The sequence below is a fragment of the Neofelis nebulosa genome, chromosome 16 (assembly GCF_028018385.1).
Source record: "Neofelis nebulosa isolate mNeoNeb1 chromosome 16, mNeoNeb1.pri, whole genome shotgun sequence".
NCBI lineage: Eukaryota > Metazoa > Chordata > Mammalia > Carnivora > Felidae > Neofelis > Neofelis nebulosa.
This window is the reverse complement of record NC_080797.1, coordinates 25,440,359-25,457,936: the sequence shown is the minus strand read 5'-3', so window position 1 is coordinate 25,457,936 and position 17,578 is coordinate 25,440,359. Positions and strand designations below refer to the sequence as shown.

Genomic DNA, 17,578 nt, shown 5'->3' with positions numbered 1-17,578 from the left:
ACCCAAATCAATGGTTCTCAAACTGTGGGGTGGCAGTTTTGCCCCCCGGGGGATGCCAGGTAGTGTTTGGAGACATTACTGGTTGTCACAACTGAGGTGGGGCTACTGCTGTCTTCTAGAAGGTTGAGACCAGGGAAGCTTCTCTCCATCCTACAAGGCACAGGACAGTCCCCGCGACGGAGAATGAGTCACGGCACATGTCAACAGCGCCCAGGCAGAGAGGCCCTGCCTTAAATCAACAGTGGCAATGACAATAACAGCACCATGTTGCAAAACTGAAGAGGGAAAGCAGCATATTTAAAACGGCTTCTCAGGATCTGCAGGCCCCAGGGAACGTGGGTGAACCTACTGACGTACACGTGATGTGCGGAAACACAGACTATTTGTCTTCCTTGAAGCAGATTCTTGCTAGTCTATCCTGGATTAGCCTAATTTGATTTACCTTTGGGCTTGAAGGCAATGAGTGCCCTTCTTAAGGAACTGTTGTTTATAACAACATCTCCTTGCTAATTAATTCTGGCCTCTCCTCGGTGAGCCTCTCTGTAGGTGGGATTTGTCCGTCTTCTCATGGATGGAGGACACCTGCCAAGAGAGGAAAGGCTAAGAGCCGTCATTGTGATTCTGAGCCTCCCAGTTTCAAACCCCTTTGAGTCCAGTGCCAGCCCTGGCAAAACCCCCTGTTCCCTGAACAATGCTGTTAAAAAAACCCGAAGGCAGCTGCTCAGAAGACAAGTCCGAGATGGCGGAGAGGGACAGTGGGGCTCCCGCTGGCTTCCCGTCCTCTGTGTTTTGATCAAAGCCCTGGTTCTCGGTCCCTTCTGTGTGCAGCCAGATGAAAGGCATTGTTGGGCACCTGTTTGCAAAGAAGTGGTGTTTCCTCACAGGACGGCTCACCCACGGCTGGGACTGCTCAGTAGGGACGAGACTGACAAGTCCACCCACAAGTTCAGGGACCCATCCTGGTGAGTCAACCATGGGTGAGTGTCGGGTCCCACTGAGGGACTAGACCATACCCTTGGGTGTCATTGACAGGACTGGGGCCACGCAGGATGAAAGAGAGGAAGGGCACAAAAGAGAAGAAAGGAGGTGATGCCACGTGGGTGGTTGAGTGGGCTCAGCAGAGAAGCAGACTGGCTGGGCCCCCAAGATTGGAGCCTTCCTTCGATCAGCCACAGACCAGTGAGGCCAGGCTCCGTGCCCTCTGGGGTCTTAATCCCATCTTTGGTAGAAATCTCTTGAATTCTCCACTTGCCTTCCTCAGCGTCCTGACCTGTGCTCTTCTCTGAGGCTGGGAGCCTCAACTTGCTGTTTGGACCTTGGATGAGCTCTATCCTTAGCTCTCAGGGACCTGGACCCAGGGCTGCCTGCATAAGGGGGACAAGGGCTGGTTCTGTCTCTGGATGGTGAGGCCTCTGAGGGTTCTGCCCGCTGTTCCTGACACGGGGCAGTCATGCCCCTGTCTGGGGAGCTGGAAGATTCCCTTACATGCCATTCTGCGAAAGAGGCAGGAAGCCCCTCCTTGCGCAGGTCTGGGGTTGGAGTCCCCCTTTCACAGTCACAGCCACTGCCTTCATTAGGATGCATCGAAAGAGCTCAAGGACATTTTCATCCAGCCCTAACGCGTGAAAGAAGCCAGGGCCATAACCCCACGAATCAGTCATATACATTATTTACATTTCTCCATTTTTCATCTGTAAAAATATAAGTTTTTATGTAGCCATAATTGTGGAGCATAAATATTTCATTCAGCGTTATTTCCTGTATATTTTCCAACATTCTACCTAGTGACCATATTTATTGCTTTTGCGTTCGCCTAATAGACCGCTGAGTTAATCACACTGAAATTTACCTCTTCAGTCTTCCACATTCGACATTTCTTTTGCCTTTAAATTGTTACTATTACAAAGGGGTAACAAACATCTGTATACAACTAGCACTTTTCTCCTGCTTCTCCTTCTCCTTCTCCTTCTCCTTCTCCTTCTCTTTCTCTTTCTCCTCCTCCTCCTCCTTCTTCTTCTCCTTCTTCTTTTCTTCTTCTTCTTCTTCTTCCTTTTTTCTTCTTCTCCTTCTTTTCTTCTTCTCCTTCTTCTTCTTCTTTTTCTCTTCTTCTTCTTCTTCTTCTTCTTCTTCTTCTTCTTCTTCTCCTTCTCCTCCTGCTCCTCCTCCTCCTTCTTCTGAATTATTTCCCTCAAGTAAATTTCTGGGAGTGGGATTACCAGGTCAAAGGAGAGCAACATTTTTATGGTTCTTGATATATGTGGCCAAATTATTTTCCAAAACAGGTGTATCAATTTTCATAGCCAGAGAGATGTAGGGGTATGTTGCAATGGGGGTGGGGGCAGGATTTAAAATTTTCAAGATAGAGTTTATTTGTTGTTGCTGTTGTTTTTTCTTCCTCCTGCCCATAATGGGGGATTTTCAGCCCTGTGGCAATCCTCTGGCTATGCTTCAGGTGGTCTTCATTTACAAATGCTATGTTTTTACATTCTTGTAGCCTGTTATTAGAAGATCCAAATGTGGGCATGGGGGGTGGAGAGGGGGCACTCACTAAGAGATAATGGGATGGGAGCTGGGGTTCGATGATGGATTAAAGATGGGTAGGGCAGGGGCGCCTGGGTGGCTCAGTCAGTTAAGCGTCTGACTTCGGCTCAGGTCACAGTCTCACAGCTCGTGAGTTCGAGCCCCACATCGGGCTCTGTGCTGACAGCTCAGAGCCTGGAGCCTGCTTCCAATTCTGTGTCTTTCTCTCTCTCTTCCCCTCTCCCACTCATGCTCTGTCTCTGTCTCTCAAAAATAAACATTAAAAAAATTTTTTTTTAAATATTGGGTAGGGCAAAACATGGAGGTCAAAACTCATGGGTCTTTGGGTGGGATGCCTGGATGCTGGTACCTTGCAGAAGACTGGGACTAGAGGAGGAACCCACTGGGGTAGAAGTGAGTCATGATGGGAATCACAACTATGGTGGTAGTAAAGGGAAACACATGGATCGTGGAAAGTGATTCGGAACGCTGTGGTTTCAAGTCCTATTTCTACCACTCAGAGACTGTGTGAACTCCGCAAATATTTCATATCTCTGATTCTCAGTTTTCCTTATTTGAAAAACAGACAGAAGTACGTACTTCATGGGATTGTTGTGAGGATTACATGAGATGGTGTATGTAAAACGCTCAGCTCTGTGCCTATCATTTAGCAAGAACATGATGTGGGGTAACTACATTATGCTACTGTCAATAAGTTGCACTGAACCTATTTTTCTATTAATGCTTTTCCAAGATGTGAGAAACGAGTATTCCCTGGGAGAATAAGAGTTGTTTTTTTGTTGGTCGGTTGGTTTAAAATTTGGACTATTATTTGCTGCTGCGTTAGAAATCCTGCCTTCACCATTGATGCATTCAGCTGTGGGTAGACCAACCTAGGTCTCACCAAGGTTGCGGGATGGCTAATTTTTTTAAAGCGAAGGTTCATGTCCAAGTTCTGCATAACTTAAATGGCGCATTGAATGTCAAGCACGCAGTACGGTGCATTACTTACTGGTCGCTAAGCCAGTTCTAGCGATTAGTAATATTATCGTTTCTTCCATTAAAGTGGCAGTGGAGAAGCAAGGACAACTCATGCTTTAAAAACTGATTCTACAGACTTTTTGAAATTAGTTCACCTTCCTGGTTACGTGTGAATTAAGCCAAGACCAAAAACATTTGGTATGTGTGGAATCCTACTTCAGCTGATGGTTGAAAGTGGCATCCATGAGTGTTTGTTTTCAATTGCAATGACTACTTTAGAATGAAAATGGTTATCGGGGCTTTTTGACGCCCTGCTCTCTAGATTGGCATGGATACAGGAGCAAAGGATTGGGACGGCACCCTGAAATGTTCATGTTACCATTCGATACAAACAAACAGGGGCGCTTTCTCATCTCTACTCGGAGAGGCGTGAATTCTCACACTACGGTTCAGTTCTTTCGCTATGATTTCCTTTCATTCTTTTTTTAAGCTGAAGTATAGTTGACACACCATATGACATGGCTTTCAGATGTGCAACTCGGTGACTCCACAGCTCTATACATTATGCTGTGCTCCCCACAAGCACAGCCACCATCAGGCACCCTACAGAGCTATTACAATAACCAGATCATCAGTTCTTAATATCAGCGCCGGCCAATAAGGCAGCCATCGAGAGTGTGTTCATGAGAACCCACCCCGGTGGGTTTTGCCCAAATATTTCCACCTGCTTTGCCACACCCGCCCAACAGCCTAGCCACTGGATAATCAGGTGTCGGGCAAGAAGCCCCCACCGACTCTGGCGGTTGGAGGGAAAACAGAAATCTACTGGAAGATGCATTTTAAGAGGGAAACAGTAAGCGATTTAGTCAAAGCTGATGGGAACTGTTTTGGGTTCCTTCCCCGCCACGCTATTTCCGCCTCTGTTCCTCTCACCCCAGATTCCAATGATAACAGATATAAGGACCCAAGGCCAGTTAAATTTTCAGAACAGAAGTCTCCTTTGGAACTAGGCTGGAGTCACCACCATCCATTTCTCCTTTGGATGGGACTTACGTCGAGGACTTGAAGGGTTTGCTGCGGGAAAGGCATCAGCCGAATGCGTGTGCAGCTGCTATAACGTTATTAGCCACGCTCCTAATTAATCCCCCGGAATCCCAGGCATTTTTCCTTCTGTCCTTGGCTCAGATGAAGGTGTGTTAACAACTCCTTGCCGCTGAGTTCCTAAATGAGCCCCACACCCTCTTCCAGAGCTGCTATAATTTTATCGAAATGGGACCCATTCCCTTTGATCTCTTCTGGTTCTTAAATCCAGCAGTTGTATGTTCGAACATCAATAGAAATGGGGTTTCAAGCTTCCTCTTTCATTATCTTTCTCAAAGATAAAAAAAAAAAAAAGAGCAAAAGGGAAAAAATATCCTAAGCTTTGTAGATGAGGCAATATTTTTATAGTATTTTCTTTATCTGACTTAATCGGATCAACAAAAGGTGTTGGGAAATATAGGCCCGCTCTCATCTCTCCATTTTGAAGGTGGCTTTTCTTAAAAGTAAATAAAAACAGCAAACAACTACCACCACCCTCTGCAAACACTGGAGGCTTCCTGCTTGGTCCATGACTGTGGGTGAGGGGAGGTTTCTGTGTGTTCTCAAGCTCTGGGGGTCTTGGGGTGAGTCTGAGAGCTTTGTGATCAAGGATGAGATTCAAGCCTTCCAATGAACTATCCTAGTTTTCAAAAAGGAACTTTGTGTTCTTGGCAGGTTGGGGAGAGTAGACTTCTAGATTAGAATAATTAAATATCTGACCCACGACTCCCCAAATGCCTGTGGCTTCTTGGGCTTTGATGTGGGCAGCTTACTGTAGAATGGAAAAGTACAGCTTCTTCTCAAGGCCATCAGCATCTGGGAGTGAGGAAGGCTAACAGTGAAGAACTCCAGGGTCTCTGGCTTGAAAACAAACAGACAGGACCCCAGCCAGAGTATCTGGGCTTTAGGAATGTGAGCATGCACGACTCTTGCAGACATAACTCTTTCGCTTGGCCAGTGGTTCATATCTCTGCCACCCTCCATAGCCTTCTTCTGAACCCCACTGTCGCTCACTCCATCCACCCTCGTTGGCCTTTTCCAGCTTCTCCTTCTCGCTGTCTCCCTCCCATCAAAAGTCTTTGGAAAGGGCCATTCTCTCTGCCCAGAATGTTTTCATCTCCTCTCTCTTTGTATATTTAACCCCTATTCCTTCTTTATCCTTTCTTATCCCTCTCTGCCCAACAGTGTATCAGTTAGGGTAGGATAGGCTAAGGTGTGGTAACAAACAGCCTTTGAAACTCAATGGATTAACACGACAAAGGTCTGTTTCCTACCACCACTAAAGTCTGCTGTGTCTCTCAGCTCTCCCAGGTGACTCCTCGAAGCAACCACTCGGAGATCCAGAATCTTCCCATCATCTGGCTCCACCATCTTGGAGATGGCCAAGTGACAGTGTAGAAGATTGCATGTAGGATATTTGCTGGAAATGGCTTCCCTCATTCTGCCTTTATGCCATTGGCCAAAACCTAGTCACATGGACCCACCAGATGCAAGAAAGGCCAGGAAATGTAATCTTCTTATGTGCCCAGGAGGAAAATGGAAGTCTGATGACCACATAGCATTGTTTCTGCTGCAAGTATCATTTCCTCAGTAAGCCTTTGTTACCTCCCTGATGGGATCACATCTCCCAAGTTTGAAGCACCTATTGACTCTGGTTTTTCTTCTTCAAAGTACTTGCTACAACTGCAATGTTACATTAGTTTGTGATTATCTGGTGAAAGTCGATCCCCTTGAATGTATTGTAAACCCCATGAGGGCAGGGTCCTGTCATGGCCTGCCTGGAGCACAGCAAGTGCTCAGTTAACATTTTTTTGAATGAGGGAATTGGTCCATCCAACTGGCCACTCCTTAGGACAATGGTAGGCAGAGCCCAGGACCCCACTGCAGATACAGCCTCTGCCTCTGGCAGTTTGGGGTCTATGCTAGAAACCAGATGTTTACACAGCCATCTTTTACTAAACGGATTTTGTGCTGGGCCTGATTTTTGGAATCACTCCTGAATCCATGTCCCATGAAGGTGTTTCTGATTGGCTGAGCCTAAGTCACATGACCTTGTTGCCTAGAAGGATGGAGCCTAGGATACGGTTTGGCATGATGTCAGGAAGGCATGGAAGGCTTCTAGACTTCAGAGACTCCTGGAGTGACCCCCGATTGCACTAAGGGCATGCCAACGTTTCTTTGGTTCTCTTTTTCAAAGTATGATGAAAGTTTCAAAGTTTTCAATGTTTGATGAAACATGGGACCATAGAGCTAAAGATGGCGAAAATATATTTAAAAGAAATCAGATTCTAAACACAAATTGTTCCCACCTTTCATGTTATTTTTTCACTAATTTGCTTTGTTTTTTTCTCTCTTGAACTTAGCCAGATAGCAATAAAACCCTTGAGGGGCGGATGGCAGTGGGGGAAGGGCTCGGGCTAGCTCCAGCCCCACCCCCCCTTCCACCAGCCCCCAAAGCTTGGGTCTCAGCTGCCTCTGCCTGGACTCAGGCCCTCTGTTTCCATCAGGCGAGGTGATGGTCTGAACCAGGCCCCTTGATCATTGGTGGGGTGCTGGGAGCTGGGAACCTAGCAGCACAAAGCTTCCCCTTCAGCCTGCCTGGCAAAGCACACTTTCAGGAATGCCATGCATGCTGGCTGTCAGCCCCGGGCATCTTCCAAAGGACACTCAGTGAGCGGGGGGCAGGGGGAGCACCAGTGGCACTGCACTGACAAAGACTTGGCGTCTTTGCTGACCTGCAGAAGACAGAGTGTGTGGCTGAGCAGACCCGGGGCCGAGGGTAAGTGAGGAGAAGGAGGCTTAGAATCTGAGTCTTGAGTCTGGCTCTAGGCCAGTATCGAAGTTGCCCTTCAGACCAGATCCATGTGAAAGGGAACAGATCTTGCTGGAACAGGTTAAATCCAAGTGGTAGGGGTCAGGAATGACAGAGAACAGACGGTCCAAGCCGCTCCCCCCCACCCCCCGATTAGCCTGCAAAATCTGGAAGAGAGGAAGAAGAATCTCACCATAAGAAGGTCGTAAATTTCACAGCAGCCAGAGACTGTGGCCTTGAACTGCAGAAATGTGGATTTATTTCTTCCAATCAGTCTCGTTTGGATCTATTCATAATGCTCCTTGGATGTTCCTTCTCTTTCCTTCCTCCCGTATCAGTTAGGAAAGGCTAGTTTTTGCTGCAGTAACAAAAATCCTTCAAATCTCAGCAACTGTCTGTGGCTCACTCACCGCGTGTGTCCATCACGGGTTGGCAGGTGTTCTGTGGCAGGCTGACACAGCAGCCACCGTCATGAACATTCCCAGCCATTGTAGCAGAGGGAAGAGAGAGCCCCGAAGGGTCTCTCGTTGCCAATTAAATGCTCCAGCATGGAAGCAACACCACTTCTTCTTGGATTCATTGGTGAGAACTACCTACCGGCTCCCACCCACAATAGGCGGGCCGGAAAGTACAATCTCAGATGTGCAAGAATTGGAAACACAGGGTAGAAAACCCTGAAGACTACTCACTACCCTTTCTCTTCCTCCACCTCCAAAAGAAGTCTCTTTTGACCTCTCTGGCCTCTTCACAAGGTCCTAGTCCATGAAGGAAGCTCGGGGTCAGGTCCTTTGGGCTTCAGGTATATCTCTTACTTCCAGCCCTCAGTATCCGTGGAAGAGGACGTCTGTGGGTTGTCAGAGTGAAGCGTTTCCAACTTAGATACATCTTTCTTGTGTTATTATTGATGGTGTCTCACAGCGTTCCTTTGGAAGCATTGCTCTCCACGGCACGCTGTATGACGGGGTACAAGTCTGCCCGGGTGTAGATTCAAAAACTACATGCCGGGGCGCCTGGGTGGCTCAGTCGGTTAAGCGTCCGACTTCAGCCCGGGTCACGATCTCGCGGTCCGTGAGTTCGAGCCCCGCGTCGGGCTCTGGGCCGATGGCTCGGAGCCTGGAGCCTGCTTCCGATTCTGCGTCTCCCTCTCTCTCTGCCCCTCCCCCGTTCATGCTCTGTCTCTCTCTGTCTCAAAATAAATAAACGTTAAAAAAAAAAAAAAGAAAGAAAAAGAAAACTACATGCCAATAGTTCTCAGAGGGTGATCACTGGGCCAGGATCATCGGCACCATCTAGAAACTTGTTAGAGATGTGACTTCTTGGGTCCCTTCCCAGACTTATTGAATTGACATCTCCGGGGCTGGTTGTCCAAGGATGAACTCACTGAAGTTTAAGAGCCACTGGTATACACCATCGCTTTCTGTGTGGCCTTGAACAAGTACCCGAATCTCTCAGAGTCTCAGCCTTCTTATCTGCAAAATCAGAATAGGCATCCCCACATGGTAAGGTCGGTGGCTCTTGGTACAGAGAATCTGATACAGAGTAGGGTCTCTTTGAGTGGTTTTTTGTTCCCCCTTCTTTACCTCCCTGTGGCAAATTGTTCTTTCCCGAAAAAGCTACACCAGCCTCTCCCACCCCACGTGTTCTTTATATACTGTGACAATCCTCCCCTTGAGCGGTGGGGTCCACATACTCTCCCTCAAACCTGGGAAGACCTTCGTGACGGCCTCAACCAATTGAATATGGCAGAGGTGATGTCCGGTGACTTCTGAAGTGAAAGCACAAAAATGCATGCCTGTCCCTCTTGCTCTCTTTGGGCTTTTCTAAAAAAAATTTTTTTAACGTTTATTTATTTTTGAGACAGAGAGAGACAGAGCATGAACAGGGGAGGGGCAGAGAGAGAGGGAGACACAGAATCCGAAACAGGCTCCAGGCTCTGAGCGGTCAGCACGGAGCCCGACTCGGGGCTCGAACTCACGGACTGTGAGGTCATGACCTGAGCTGAAGTCGGACGCTTAACCGACCAAGCCACCCAGGCGCCCCTCCTTGGGCTTTTCGAAACCTAGCCACGTGCTGTGAGAAAGCCCAGACTAGCCATGTGGAAAGGCCACATAGAGAGGCCATGCGTAGGCCAACAGCCCCGCTGACAACTGATATCAATCATCAGAAGTGTGCGGGACGACACGTGCAGACGATCCCAGCCCCTGCTGGATGTGCCACTGCGTCGTCTTCCCTCCAAGGCACCCGACGTTGTGAAACAGAGAGAGCTACCCTCACTGTGTCCAAGTTGCTGCCCAGAGAAACTGTCAGGATAACATGGTGGTTGTTTTACCCCAGTATGTTTTGGGCGGTTTGTTTTACCTGGGTAGAAAATGTGCCCCCTACATGTCGACTTGGGATTTCAGCCACACTGGCCTAGGGCATCTGAGAGTGGAGGGGCAGAAGCCAGTGACAGCGGGCTGGAGATGTGGACAAAAGGCCAAGTCCCACCAACCCTGTCCTTGCAGGAACCCTCTGAGGCCATAGAATTCTGAAGAGCATACAGTAAGGACTTGAGATGGAAGAGAATGTTCAGCTGCTGTTCACCAAGAGCCGGTCTCTCCTGGAGTTTCCACCAGGCTGGTGCCTAGTGTTTGCCCGGCTCAGAACCCTCCCCACCACAGGCCCAAATAGCTAGACATTCAAAGCAATCAAGCCAAAACACCGTGAAGTGAGCCCCATCGTCTCATCATGACATATGTAAGTTCAGGATGACCTGGAAGGCCAGGTTCAGGTTCTAGGTCCCTAGGAACTTCTTGTTGGAAGGTGGTGACATCTGAGGATCCAGCTCCTAGCTCGTGACCTGTCTCCCTTCAGTCTCCGCCCTCAGCATCATCCCACATGATCTCAGGGTCCTCGCTGGTAAACTGAGGCTCTGCACACTATCCCCTTCTCAGCATGCAGTGAGAATTAAAAGCAATGAACGTGCGTTGGCTTGTAGTCATTGCTCAATAAATAGGAATAATAATAACAGTATTTTGATGTTAAATATTTTAGGTGCTATCATTTGGAAGAAGACTTTGATCTATTTTGTAGAGCTCCAGGGTATATAATTAAGAACCAGTGGTTGGAAGTTATAAGAAAGCAGATTTTTGTCTCAGCCTAGAAAGATCTTTCGACAATAACATTCTAAAAATGGGTTGAAGTCCTTTGGGAAGTAGAAAGGTGCCAGATGTGAACTGGATTAGGCGGCCTTAAAAGTTTGCTTCTAACTCTAACTCTGTGTGAAATCATCTTTCCACTTTGGATGTGTGCTTGGGTTTTATCTTTGGGATTCAAGCATCACCCTGATGGTTAACCTTCAGTGTTCAGGAACCATGTGCCCACAATTTACACATCAGACCGCACATTTAAGTAGAAGCCCCGTAAAGCTCTTTGAAAGAATCAACTTAGCATCCTTTGCGGTTATAATAGGACTATTCTATTCAAGCTACTAACGTCCAACTAGCTCAGCAAAAAGAGAGACTTTCCTGGAAGAATACTGAGGAGTAATATGAAGTCCAAAGAACAGTAAGAGAGGCAGAGAGCAGGGGAGGGGCTCAGGACCACCTGGAACCAGGAACTGAGACTTTGTTGAGATATCTCTACCCTGCACCTTTCCGTCTCGCCTCCACCAGTCCCCCTCTCCTCTCATGGGCTTTGTCCATACAGTGGACCACATGTAGCCCAGCCACCCTGCTCCACGGGCTCATACACACAACTTCAGCCACCAGAGACCTGGCTCTCTTTCTGGGCTGAGTCTCACATTTCTTAGGAACATAGTGTGACTGGCCCAGGCCAGCCCAGGCACCTGTTTTTGACCAATCACGTGTGACATGAAATGGTTTCTTCTGTGACAGTGTGGGAGGGAAGTGATGAGCGTGGAGGGGACAGACTGGGGAAGCCGGACTGGGCAGGTGCACATATTGTCCAGTCGACAGATGTTGGCCCTCTCTGCTTGGCCTTTGGCCTTGTTGGTTGAGACTGGTGGAATGTGTTCTTGAACTTGGCTGGACTCTCACTGCCTCTCAGCTGGGGAACTCTGTTAGGAGTTACATGTCCTCCTAAATATGCTTCCCAAGATGAAAGCTGCTTCTGGACCATCCTCTAACTTACTGCTCCGATAGGCCTGTCTTCTGACCGGTGTCCAATGGGTGTCCGAGAGTCAGGCGGTGTCCCATCATCCCACTCAGTGGCCAAAACACTGCTGTAATCCAGACATGTGGACGGAAGGGGTCAGGGCCAAGGTTTCAGGAGGGGGCCAGGTGGCAAGAGGTGATCTGAGGTGCTGCTTGCTTTCAAGCCTCAGGGTTGAGTCTAGGATTTTCCTAACACGGCAGGACTTTATTCTCACGGAAAAGTTTAAATCCCAATCGTGCCATTTGAAGACTCAGAATTCTCTGGGAAGTCTTTGGAAGGAGGTCTTGGGTGAGGTCAGGCCTCAGTGGAGCTTGCTAGGATATGGGATTGTGTTCATAACCTTGTAGTTTGGAATCTGTCTGGAATACTCCACACACATACTATAAAGGTATAAAGGTATAAATATATATATGCATATGTATATGCACATACATATACTATTAACACATATACTTACGTACACACATGTACACACATATATGTGGGTGTGTGTGTAGATATGTATTTTTTTTTTTTTTTGAGAGAGAGAGAGAGAGAGAGAGAGAGTGAGGGAAGGGGAGAGAGAGAGAAAGAATCTTAAGCGGGCTCAGTGCTCAATATAGAACCCAACATAGGGCTCAGTCTCACGACCCTGGGATCTTGGCCTGAGCCGAAATCAAGAGTCAGACGCTCCACTGACTGAGCCACCCAGGTGCCCCAGTATTTCTTTTTTTTTAAATTATGATGCTCTTGTTTTAAATCATGATACCCTTTTCACATTTCTTTTGCCCTCCCCTGCAGGTTGGCCGTCCTTACCTTTCAATCACGTACTGCTTTCTTCATGGTGGATCGCAGCCAACCTAGGACCCAAACAAGACACGTGGGTGGGGTGGGCAGTGGGAGTGGGGTGTCATTTGCCTTCCACAGACCAGGGGATGTTTTCACAGTGGGGCATATCCCAGCATCTAAGAGTGCTTCTGGGCTAGCCCTTTCTCTTGGGGAAGGAAGGAGGGGCTGTGTTCTTCTGCCTGGGGGCTCACTCACTGTGTCCTTGGGGCTCTGACCACTCAATCCTCCAGGGAAGGTGGAAGGAACAAAGAAAGGGGAGGAGGGAGGGTCAGCAATTTCCCCCTTTCCCACTCGTCCCTCTGGGTCAGAAGTGTCTTCCCCACAAAGCTTCCCCCCACCCTGACCTCCCCCGCTACAGCCACCCGTCCTGGTGCTCACCTGTGTTTACCCCAGCAGGGGGCTCTCCTGGATTTCATGGCACCTGAAATTTCTATACATTGGGGGAGATCTTCCTTAAGGAAAAGAATCCAAATTATGAATGTAGAATTAGGTATAAAACCACATATTTATTTAGAAGGATTGAATAAATTGCAAAAATTACAAACTTTTACAAGCTGGCAAATACTACACGTTTACATTAAATAACTCCCACATTTATATTTTATTCCTACATGTTTTGACTATATATTCTTTTTTAAAGGTTATTCCGTTATTTTGAGAGAAAGAGAGAGAGGACACATGCAGGGGAGGAGCAGAGAGAGAGGGAGAGAGAGAATCTCAAGCAGGCTCCACGTTGTCAGGACAGAGACTGATGCAGGGCTCGAACTCACGAACCGCAAGATCATGACTCGAGCCAAAACCAAGGGTCGGACACTTAATGGAATGAGCCACCCAGGTGGCCCGTGATCGCATATTCTTGAATTACCTCTTCATAGGACGATGATTTTGCAATGTTATTTTCCATAGGAAATTAGAAAGATAATGAAGTCCTTCCCATTAACAGGTTGAGATGTGTTTATCATTTAATGTTGGGACACTTCAAGTATGCGACCTCACATACTTGAGGTTTGTGGTCCTGCTACAGGTTTGTGCCATCCAGACTCAGGATTCTGATACATCCTGCTTTATGCAATTCCCATCAAAAAATAAGACAAATGGGGGCGCCTGGGGGGCTCAGTCAGTTGAGCGTCCAACTTCGGCTCAGGTCATGATCTCACAGTTTGTGGGTTCGAGCCCCGCGTCGGGCTCTGTGCTGACAGCTCGGAGCCTGGAGCCTGTTTCAGATTCTGTGTCTCCCTCTCTCTCTGCCCCTCCCCTGCTCACCTTCTATCTCTGTCTCTCTCAAAAATAAATAAACAGGGGCGCCTGGGTGGCGCAGTCGGTTAAGCGTCCGACTTCAGCCAGGTCACGATCTCACGGTCCGTGAGTTCGAGCCCCGCATCAGGCTCTGGGCTGATGGCTCAGAGCCTGGAGCCTGTTTCCAATTCTGTGTCTCCCTCTCTCTCTGTCCCTCCCCCGTTCATGCTCTGTCTCTCTCTGTCCCAAAAATAAATAAACGTTGAAAAAAATAAATAAATAAATAAATAAATAAACATAAGAAAAAAAATTAAAAATAAATAAATACATACATAAATAAATAAAACAAATGATAACTATACTGGAATTTAAATTTTTGGTAATGCTTAACACTAAAAATGTGTGTAAATTAATACATAAAAGAAAAGAATGTGCGTTTCTAATTGTATAGGCTACATCATCAGGTTATTCCCATCAGGAGGTAAGAGGACTTTTGTTTTGACCAGACATTAATGAGGATCAGAGTTTCTGCTTCAACTCTACGTGGCCGATGGCTGGATGGATTTCCCCTAGGCTGGCTTCTGGCTCCGCACATTTCAAATCCCGTTTGTCGTCCACTCTCCACAATTTCTGGGGCTCATCACGCTGAGTGGATTAGCACATGGACTGTAGGCTTCTTCCTGGAGACCACTGCTCCACTATAATGCTTACTGTTGACTTCCTTACCTGTGGACGTGACTGTGAGTGACATAAATACATCTCATGGAACCCAAACTAAAGGCATCCCCCATTCAGGTTCTTGGCTGGGTCCCGCAGAATGCCAAGGCCACTCCAATGCTAGTGGACATGGGGCACGGTGAAACAGAGGGCGAGTCAGACTGGAAAGAGGCCGTGGCCTGACAATTACCAGTCAGACATCTTTGTGAATTTTACAAAATGTTTGATCCCGTGAACACAGAACTAGGGCCCCTCCCAGGTGGGTTGATGGGCCCAGAAGCCCAGCTTCACGCTAAAGCTGCCACCATAGCTCTTCACACCGGAAGTACCGGTCGTCTGGCAGTTTGATCGGGACAGGGCCTGAGCCTTGCCCGCGCGTAGGTCTACCAATGGTGTGTTAGTAAATCAGGCTTTCAAAAAAAAAAAAAAAAAAAAAGGCAAACGTAATAATCAAGGGTACCAACATAAAGAATGCGTCACGCACAATTAAATAAAATACAAATTTTTTGAATTGTACATTCCATACAGCCAGCTGATGCTTTCATAGATTTCTGTCACGCTCTTAACGTCTGCAGCCAACCCATGACTGCGGGTGAAGAAAGATAGTCCTGACGTGCACGTTGACTGATATTTTCACTTACTGATGTGACAAGGAAGGTGAGAGGGAAGTGACGTAGATGCATGTAGAATTTCCTCGTTAGTCAGCGATGGGAGGGACGCCTTTCCTGAACTGGATAATGGTTTTCAAAGTGGGCTCCACGCTGAAAGCAGTGAGCCCAGTTTGGGGCTCGAACTCACGAACGGTGAGATCATGACCTGAGCCAAAGGCAAACGCTGAACCGACTGAGCCACCCAGGCGTACGGTATTCACCATGGAAAAAGGGACGTAAATGACACACTATTAGCCTGAACCTGCATCATCAACGCTTTCCCTCTCTCTTCCTTAAGTGCGGATGGTCCAGAGGGCAACAAATCAAGCCTTGGTCCGTAGTGCTTGTCAGTTTCCGCGGTGTACCTGCTCTGACCGGGACTGATTTCAGGTGACCAACGTGAACATCACTGAACAGGAAATCGGGGAGTGACACCCAAGAGCACACCACACGATGCCATTTCCACCTTACGGATACTACAGGTGTAATTAACCCAACGAGCACAGATAACAGTAAAACGTAGCGACGTTTTGAATTTTCACCGCTTCTGTTTTCAACGTAGTTTATTTAATGTTACACCAATATCATTGAATTTTAAATAACGGCTTTGTTTCACAGCTGGTTTACAAAATTCCCTACAGTTTCACCACAGGCACTTGTGAGCCTCGCCAGCCCCAGCCGGGGTGTCTCTAGCGCTTCGCGAGAGGCATGGACAGATGTGGGTCTCGGGAATGAATGCTTTCACAATGACTTGTCTCTGACTCTCTGAGGGCCTGGGCCAGTCACTCACCCTCCTTTGTCTCTCCATCTCAGCCAAGAGGCTATTAATGCCTACTTCATAGAGGTGTTGGGAGTTAATTAAGGTTCGCTAAGTGCTTTGAAATCCACGGATGAAAGGCCCAGTGGGGGAGAACTTTATTATTATTCCATGTATCATCTTAAGAAGTGTAGGGTGATGATAGCCACCTGGCACTTTTCATCTTCAAAGTGTTCTCCAGACGTTATAGCCAATTAAACGTCACCGTTCCCTGCCCCCACGAGTGGGTGTCCTCTAGAGAGGGAACCACGTGGTGAGTGGGTGACTCTTTCACCCTTGGCCACCAGGGACTGGGGGTCAGGGTGAGGATCTCAGGTCTTCCAGCTGCGGTCTGCCCCTTGGGCTCTGCTTCCTCCCACCCAGCCCCCATCCTCTCTACAGCGGTGTGGTGGTGAGGCCCGTCCAAGCCCCGAGATCTGGAAAGCCCTTTGCTTCTTCCGTGATGCGTGTGATGCTACTCATCAAACGTTGTCCATCCTAGGATGCATTTTTCCTCTCTCACGTTTGAACATCCCTGAAATCTGTAGGCACTTTCCAGTTGACGAAGGATCACAGTTTGGTCGGAAGTACATGCAATAAACACAGAAAACAATAGATAGGGGTGTGGTCATAACAGCTGTCATCAGCAATTGTCGACATACGATACTGTTACACGTTCTAGAACTCACAGCTTTGCGGTTTATTTCCCGCTCATTTTCAGAAGAAACTCTTTTCCCCAGACCCTTATTATAAGTAACATATGGTCACTATATGAGGTGGAAAACGAGATAATTCAGGTAAAGAAAAGGCAGCAAAAATCCTAAATCTCAAATTTCTGCTGTTGTAATGTCATGGTGACAGAAATGACACACTTTTAACCTTGACCTGAATAAATCATTAACCTTTTTTGGTCACTTCCTTCAATCGAGAGAGTCAAGAGAACAATAAATCAAGCCGTGGTCTGGAATGTTTGCCGATTTCCTTGGTGCAAATACCCAGAGATCAATGGCAGCAGCATATTACTGTATTTCCTTCCTGTTTTCTCTTTTTATTATTGGGAACATTTCTCTCCTCTGGTTATAAAAAGTAAGTTATGTCTATTGTAGAAAATCAGAAAATATAAAGCCCAGCGTAATATAAAATACAGGTCGCCATTAATCCTATTGCTCAGAGTGGCCACTATTAAATTTGTAGTAAGCATTCTATTTCTATATTGCATAAGTAAGTCGTGTTAATTACAGAAAACAGACAAAAAGAAGAAAAATCTGCATCAAGCTTTCTGAGGAGTTTCCTTCTACCAATGATTTATATTTGCCTTTATTTCTATCTGGAAATATTGGTATCTATGTTTATATCTATAAACACACAAAACGTGTTTTATAGACATGACGTGTGTATAGTTTTTCTCGAGTTTTCAATTGAACTCACATGCCGTGCAGAACTAGTATTTACCAGAATGAATACATACCGACAGTCCCCAACTTAACGATGGTTTTTCAACTTTACCTTGGTGCAAAAGCGGTAGGTATACGGTAGAATCTGTATTTCCAGTTTCGAATTTGGATCTTTTCCCTGGCTACCGATGTGCGATCCGATCCTCTCTTGTGATGTTGGCCGGGGGCGGTGAGCCACGGCCCCCAGCAGCCACACAGCCATGAAGGTCAACAAACACACCGACAATCATTCTCTACCCACACGACCGTTCTGTCTTTCACTTTCAGCGCACTATTCAATAAATCACATGAGACATTCAACACTTCATTGTACAATAGACTTTATATCACACGATTTTGCTCAAGTGGA

The 17,578-nt window shown here is 47.1% G+C and overlaps 1 long non-coding RNA gene across 2 annotated transcripts; it reads left to right on the top strand.

Annotated features, from left to right (window-relative positions):
- The first annotated feature begins 727 nt into the window (after positions 1-727).
- Positions 728-16,681, top strand: LOC131497589 (uncharacterized). 2 transcript variants are annotated; one of them, XR_009255038.1, is made up of 3 exons: positions 728-962; positions 5,884-6,171; positions 15,278-16,681. It is a non-coding gene; the product is annotated as an uncharacterized LOC131497589 (long non-coding RNA). The 2 variants fall into 2 exon arrangements; XR_009255039.1 differs by lacking the exon at positions 15,278-16,681 and adding an exon at positions 12,329-12,751.
- Positions 16,682-17,578: the final 897 nt, after the last annotated feature.